The 7,143-nt window shown below is 36.6% G+C and overlaps 1 long non-coding RNA gene across 1 annotated transcript in view; it reads right to left on the bottom strand.

Annotated features, from left to right (window-relative positions):
• Nucleotides 1–2,351, bottom strand: part of LOC129469248 (uncharacterized) — a 9,840-nt gene extending 7,489 nt beyond the window's left edge. Inside the window, exons 1-2 of the long non-coding RNA XR_008652960.1 lie at nt 1,512–2,351; nt 1,300–1,415 (exon numbers count right to left, since the gene is read on the bottom strand). This is a non-coding gene — a long non-coding RNA (uncharacterized lncRNA). The remainder of the gene's footprint in view (nt 1–1,299; nt 1,416–1,511) is intronic.
• Nucleotides 2,352–7,143: the final 4,792 nt, after the last annotated feature.

Raw genomic sequence — 7,143 nt, 5'->3', positions numbered from 1 at the left:
ATGTCCATTGTGTGTGGCAATTATGTTCTATAAAGTCACTGTGAACACTGATTTAGCGAATACTGAACCATTGCTCTTAGAGAAAACACAGGTTAGGTGCCTTCGAGCCTCTGGTTACAATGTTTTCATCAATTGACCAATATATTTTAGGTGTGTTTCTGTTTAAAGACACCTTCTTGAATATATATGTGTATATATAGTTGATTCATTAATATTGAATTCACAGCCAACAGCGCTGGCTCATACTGGAATGAGGCTCACCTAACACACAAATTTTCTCCGTAAGTCACACCACAGATTTCTTGCACTCACGAACACTACATAGCACTTCAGCACTAGGACTGGGGGGCATTTTGTACAGCAAAAGCACCAACACAAAGCACAAAAATATGACCAAACGTGGCACTAACCAGGCAGCAAAAAGGACACTTGTTGAAAATATAAAACTAGAAACAAGAAGGCAAAATGTGCTCTTGTTTGACCTCAGCTGGGAACGTCCATGACTCAAACTGTTCACCTGTTTTTGCAAGTGCATTTCTGCAAACAATGGCAAAAGTGCCATAAGCACTGATTTTGGGGTTACAAGTAAATTTTAGGGAATAAGCAAATTCATAAATACGGAGTCTGTAAATAATGAGGAGCAACTATATTGCTATTTACACACCAAACACTGTACTAAGAACGGAAGATAAGTCTGCCAAGCAAAACACACATTGTTCCTTCCCTCACGGAATATACTAAGTCAGACTCCTGTGTATACTGTATTTTGAATCAGTCTGCTTTTTTCAAATTCTCCCCCAACTACCCTAATTCTTATGACCTATATTTGCCATTTGGGCAATTACCTATTAAATGATTTACTTCTAATCTTGCCCCCTTCTATTCATTCTCTAACTATGGGCAGACCAATTCCCTTAAACATGAACTGAATTGTGCCATGGTCTGCTTTTTGTCCTTTAATGATTTGCTCCTCAAATATTTACTGTGGCAGCAGAGTCCTGTTGATCTCTGCAGCTTCATCTTGAACCACAGCCGCCTTTCACTCGTGCTCCCACTACATGGGCATCCTTTCAGGTTCTTGTGTGTGCAAAGGCCTTTCCTGCCTCTCAGCCTTTCTACATGCTGTTCCATAGGGCTGTGCCTAGAGTACTCCATAAATTTCTGTTCGTCCTCAGCTCTAAGCTCTATCCCCTTAGAAAAACCTCCCCCTGAACACCAAGGCCTGCCTTGTTATTCTCTATACAAACACACCTTGTTTGTTTCTTTTATTACACACTTAATATTTTATAACATACTTACATTTAATATTTTCTTTATGGTTTACTGTGTCATCCCTCACTAGACTTTTAATTCCAGGAGAGTAGAGACCATGTTAGTTTTGTTTACCACTCGTTTCTCAGTATCCAGTACAGTGCCTGGTACACAATAAGCATGTAATTAATATTTAGTAAATGAATGAATTCATGAATTATTAAATAATTTCCTTAGAGTATCAAAGGGTCCCCATATACCAGCTTGTCAGCTAAAGTAGAAAAGCTCCAATATTGTCTTCATCCAATTTTCTTTTGCTGTTTCTAGTAATTCTAGAGAACTTTATTCCGGTTCTTATTCTGGATTTCTAATTTAGCATTTTCATTAGGTCTAGGAATCCACTCTAAGAAGCAGAGCCATAGCAACCTATTTTCTTATCAGGTTCCCAGATTCACTGCCCCACCATGAGCTTTATAAGGTATTCTTGAGGCTCTCCTAGTCAGTCAGTGCCATTGAAGCCTATTCCCAGACAACCCCACATCCTTGCACAGTCAGCAATATAGCTGGCTTACATTAAGCCCTTTTACGGGTGAGTGAGCAGTCATGTGGACCAAATCTTTCGAAGAATCACCTGAACCTAAGTTGCCCTTTCAATCATTTGTAGCTCAGGCCATTGGCCTTGAAATACTCTGAGCTGCACAAAAGAGAACTGGAAACAATAGCCAGAAAGTTCAGAAAGTCCTGTTTGGACCCAGTATATGAAAGAACTTTTTAATAGTCATCTGATTGAAGACAAATGGACTACTTGAGTAGGTAGTAAACCCCAGTCCTCAAAGGGGTTGGAAAGCCGTTGTCTGGAATGCTGGAGAGAGTATTATTATAGTTGATGAGCTGATGGTCTCAGAGTTTTTCAGACTGTGACCTGTGGACTAACTGCATCAAAATCATCTGGAGATGCTTGCAGGGCAGTGGGATTAGTTGTGGCAGCCCTAGCATGCTTGTTGAAAACCATTTCTTAGTTTACACCCCAGCCTTAGATATAGATGGTATGGGGGATGCAGGGTGGAGAATTTCTGAAGCTTTAGAATTCTGACATAGATAGTCTCTAAGGTGGTTTTATGCCTTCATATTTTGGTCTTGTGATCTCATAATTATTTATTAGTCAACAAATGTTTTTGAAAACTATCAGTCAATGTTTTTGACTTTGGAGATTTTGATGAATTAATTTCATGTGTCAATTGGCTAGGCTATGGTACCTAACTACTTATTGAAATACTAATCTAAGTATTCTCATGAAAGTATTTTGTATATGTAGTTAATATCTATGATCAGTTTACTTCAAGTAAAGGAGATTATACTTGATAATTTCTTTTATCAGTTGACAATCTTAAGAGCAGAAACAGGTTTCCCAGAGAAGAAATTCTGCTTCAAAACTACAGCTTGAAACTTCTACTTGAGTTTTCATTCTGTTAATTTGTCCCACAGATTTCCAATTTGCCAGTCTTCACCATTGCATGAGCTAATTTCTTAAAATAAAACTCACATATATATATATAAAATAAGTATATTTTACATATGTATGTGGTATATATGATAGTATATGATAGATATTATATATGTGTATGTATGTGTATGCCCACACACATTCACATATTTCTCTGGAGAACCCTAAATAATCAACAGATATAGCAGAGAACAAAACTAAGTCACCTGATCTCATTTTAGGTTCCACAGAGTGCTGAGTATTATTTTTTCAGTCTTTTTACATTTATTAAAACTGTTGAGATCCAGCATATGGTCTATCTTGATGAAAATATCATGTACACCTGAAAAATGTATATTCTACAGTTGTAGTTTAAGGTGGTTGAAAGTATGGTTTGGATCACCTATGTCTTTACTGATTTTTGTCTAAGCGTTCTATAAATTTTTGGAAGATGGGTGCTAAAATCTCCTACTATGATTGCAGAATTGTCTGTTTCTTTTAATTCTGTAAATGTTTGCTTTATTTGGTTGTAGCTTATTATTAGGCACATGCCACATTGATGATTGTTATGTCTTCTTGATAAGTTGATTCATTTATCATTTTGAAGTGTCCTTCTTTAATGTTACTTTCTATCTTGAAAGCTTATTTTATCTGATATGAAAATATCCCTGGCCACCTTATTTTTTTGTTTGCCTAGTATATATATTTCCATTAATTAACTTTTATCTGCTAATTTATTTTTAAAGTGCATCTCTTGTAGGCAGCATGTAGTTGAGTCTTGCTTTTAAATTTATTCTTACAATCTGACTTTTTTTGGAGTATTTAGTTCATTAATGTTTAATGTAATTATTGATATTTTTGGATTTTCATCTGCCATTTTATTTGATTTTTTTGCACACTTTGTTGTTCCTTTATTTCTCCTTTCCTGTCTCCTTTTAGACTAAATAATTTTTACAATTCTACTTTATTAAATTACTTTTTTTGCATTTTTAGTGGTTATTCTAAGGACTGCAATATACATCCTTCACTTTTCATAGTCAACAAGGAGTTAATATTATATCAATGCATGTAAAATATGAAACTTTGTAAGTGTATAGGCCCATTTACCTCGTTCAACCTCAACCAGGTCTTTTAGGCTATAGTTGTCATATGTATTAAATCCATATAGACCCTGTAAGACAATGTTACAAGTTTCCTTTAAATATTCATATGTATTTTATAAAAATTAGACAAAACTAGTATTTTATATATATTCAGATATATGTGATTTCCAATGTTCTGCATTCCTTCCTAAGAATCTGAGATCTTATCTGGTATCGTTTTCTTTCAGGATGAGGAGCATTTATTATTTGTAGTATGAATCTGCTGGTGATGAGTTCTCATTTTTAGAAAATCTGAAAATTCTTTAATTTTGGCTCATTCTTTTTTTTTTAATATATATTTATTACACTTTAAGTTCTAGGGTACATGTGCACAATGTGCAGGTTTGTTACATATGTATCCATGTGACATGTTGGTGTGCTGCACCTATTAACTTGTCATTTACATTAGGTATATCTCTTAATGCTATCCCTCCCCCCTCCCCCCACCCCACAACAGGCCCTTGTGTGTGATGTTCCCCTTCCTGTGTCCAAGTGTTCTCATTGTTCAATTCCCATCTGTTAGTGAGAACATGCAGTGTTTGGTTTTTTGTCTTTGTGATAGTTTGCTTGAGAATGATGGTTTCCAGCTTCATCTATGTCCCTACAAAGGACGTGAACTCATCCTTTTTTATGGCTGCGTAGTATTCCATGGTGTATATGTGCCACATTTTCTTAATCCAGTCTATCATTGTTGGACATTTGGGTAGGTTCCAAGTCTTTGCTATTGTGAATAGTGCCACCATAAACATACCTGTGCATGTGTCCTTATAGCAGCATGATTTATAATCCTTTGGGTATATACACCCAGTAATGGGATGGCTGGGTCAAATGGTATTTCTAGTTCTAGATCCCTGAGGATTCGCCACACTGACTTCCACAACGGTTGAACTAGTTTACAGTCCCACCAACAGTGTAAAAGTGTTCCTATTTCTCCTCATCCTGACTTTTTAATGATCGCCATTCTAAGTGGTGTGAGATGGTATCTCATTGTGGTTTTGATTTGCATTTCTCTGATGGCCAGTGATGATGAGCATTTTTTCATATGTTTTTTGGCTGCATAAATGTCTTCTTTTGAGAAGTGTCTGTTCATATCCTTCACCCACTTGTTGATGGGGTTTGTTTTTTTCTTGTAAATTTGTTTGAGTTCATTGTAGATTCTGGATATTAGCCCTTTGTCAGATGAGTAGATTGCAAAAATTTTCTCCCATTCTGTAGGTTGCTTGTTTACTCTGATGATAGTTTCTTTTGCTGTGCAGAAGCTCTTTAGTTTAATTAGATCCCATTTGTCAATTTTGGCTTTTGTTGCCATTGCTTTTGGTGTTTTAGACATGAAGTCCTTGCCCATGCCTGTGTCCTGAATGGTATTGCCTAGGTTTTCTTCTAGGGTTTTTATGGTTTTAGGTCTAACATGTAAGTCTTTAATCCATCTTGAATTAGTTTTTGTATAAGTTGTAAGGAAGGGGTCCAGTTTCAGCTTTCTACATATGGCTAGCCTGTTTTCCCAGCACCATTTATTAAATAGGGAATCCTTTCCCCATTTCTTGTTTTTGTCAGGTTTGTCAAAGATCAGATAGTTGTAGATGTGTAGTATTATTTCTGATGGCTCTGTTCTGTTCCATTCGTCTATATCTCTGTTTTGGTACCAGTATCATGCTGTTTTGGTTACTGTAGCCTTGTAGTATAGTTTGAAGTCAGGTAGCATGATGCCTCCAGCTTTGTTCTTTTGGCTTAGGATTGACTTGGCCATGCGGGCTCTTTTTTGGTTCCATATGAACTTTAAAGTGGTATTTTCCAAATCTGTGAAGAAAGTCATTGGTAGCTTGATGGGGATGGCATTGAATCTATAAATTACCTTGGGCAGTATGGTCATTTTCATGATATTGATTCTTCCTATCCATGAGCATGGAATGTTCTTCCGTTTGTTTGTGTCCTCCTTTATTTCGTTGAGCAGTGGTTTGTAGTTCTCCTTGAAGAGGTCCTTCACATCCCTTGTAAGTTGGATTCCTAGGTATTTTATTCTCTTTGAAGCAATTGTGAATGGGAGTTCACTCATGATTTGGCTCTCTGTTTGTCTGTTATTGCTGTATAAGGATGCTTGTGATTTTTGCACATTGATTTTGTATCCTGAGACTTTGCTGAAATTGCTTATCAGCTTAAGGAGATTTTAGGCTGAGACAATGGGGTTTTCCAGATATACAATCATGTCATCTGCAAACAGGGACAATTTGACTTCCTCTTTTCCTAATGGAATACCCTTTATTTCCTTCTCCTGCCTGATTGCCCTGACCAGAATTTCCAACACTATGTTGAATAGGAGTGGTGAAAGAGGGCATCCCTGTCTTGAGCCAGTTTTGAAAGAGAATACTTCCAGTTTTTGCCCATTCAGTATGATATTGGCTGTGGGTTTGTCATAAGTAGCTCTTATTATTCTGAAATACGTCCCATCAGTACCTAATTTATTGAGAGTTTTTAGCATGAAGGGCTGTTGAATTTGTCAAAGGCCTTTTCTGCATCTATTGAGATAATCATGTGGTTTTTGTCTTTGGTTCTGTTTATATGCTGGATTATATTTATTGATTTGTGTATGTTGAACCAGCCTTGCATCCCAGGGATGAAGCCCACTTGATCATGGTGGATAAGCTTTTTGTTGTGCTGCTGGATTCGGTTTGCCAGTATTTTATTGAGGATTTTTGCATCAATGTTCATCAGGGATATTGGTCTAAAATTCTGTTTCTTTGTTGTGTCTCTGCCAGGCTTTGGTATCAGGATGCTGCTGGCCTCATAAAATGAGTTAGGGAGGATACCCTCTTTTTCTATTGATTGGAATAGTTTCAGAAGGAATGGTACCAGCTCCTCCTTGTACCTCTGGTAGAATTCAGCTGTGAATCCATCTGGTCCTGGACTTTTTTTGGTTGGTAAGCTATTAATTATTGCCTCAATTTCAGAGCCTGTTATTGGTCTATTCAGAGATTCAACTTCTTCCTGGTTTAGTCTTCGGAGGGTGTATGTGTTGAGGAATTTATCCATTTCTTCTAGATTTTCTAGTTAATTTGCATAGAGGTGTTTTTACTATTCTCTGATGGTAGTTTGTATTTCTGTGGGATCGGTGGTGATATCCCCTTTGTCATTTTTTATTGCATCTCTTTGATTCTTCTCTCTTTTCTTCTTTATTCATCTTGCTACCAGTCTATCAATTTTGTTGATCTTTTCAAAAAACAAGCTCCTGGATTCATTGATTTTTTTGAAGGGTTTTTTTGTGTCTGTATC

The sequence above is a fragment of the Symphalangus syndactylus genome, chromosome 12 (genome assembly GCF_028878055.3).
Source record: "Symphalangus syndactylus isolate Jambi chromosome 12, NHGRI_mSymSyn1-v2.1_pri, whole genome shotgun sequence".
Classification (NCBI taxonomy): Eukaryota; Metazoa; Chordata; class Mammalia; order Primates; family Hylobatidae; genus Symphalangus; species Symphalangus syndactylus.
This window is presented reverse-complemented; position numbering and strand designations above follow the sequence as displayed.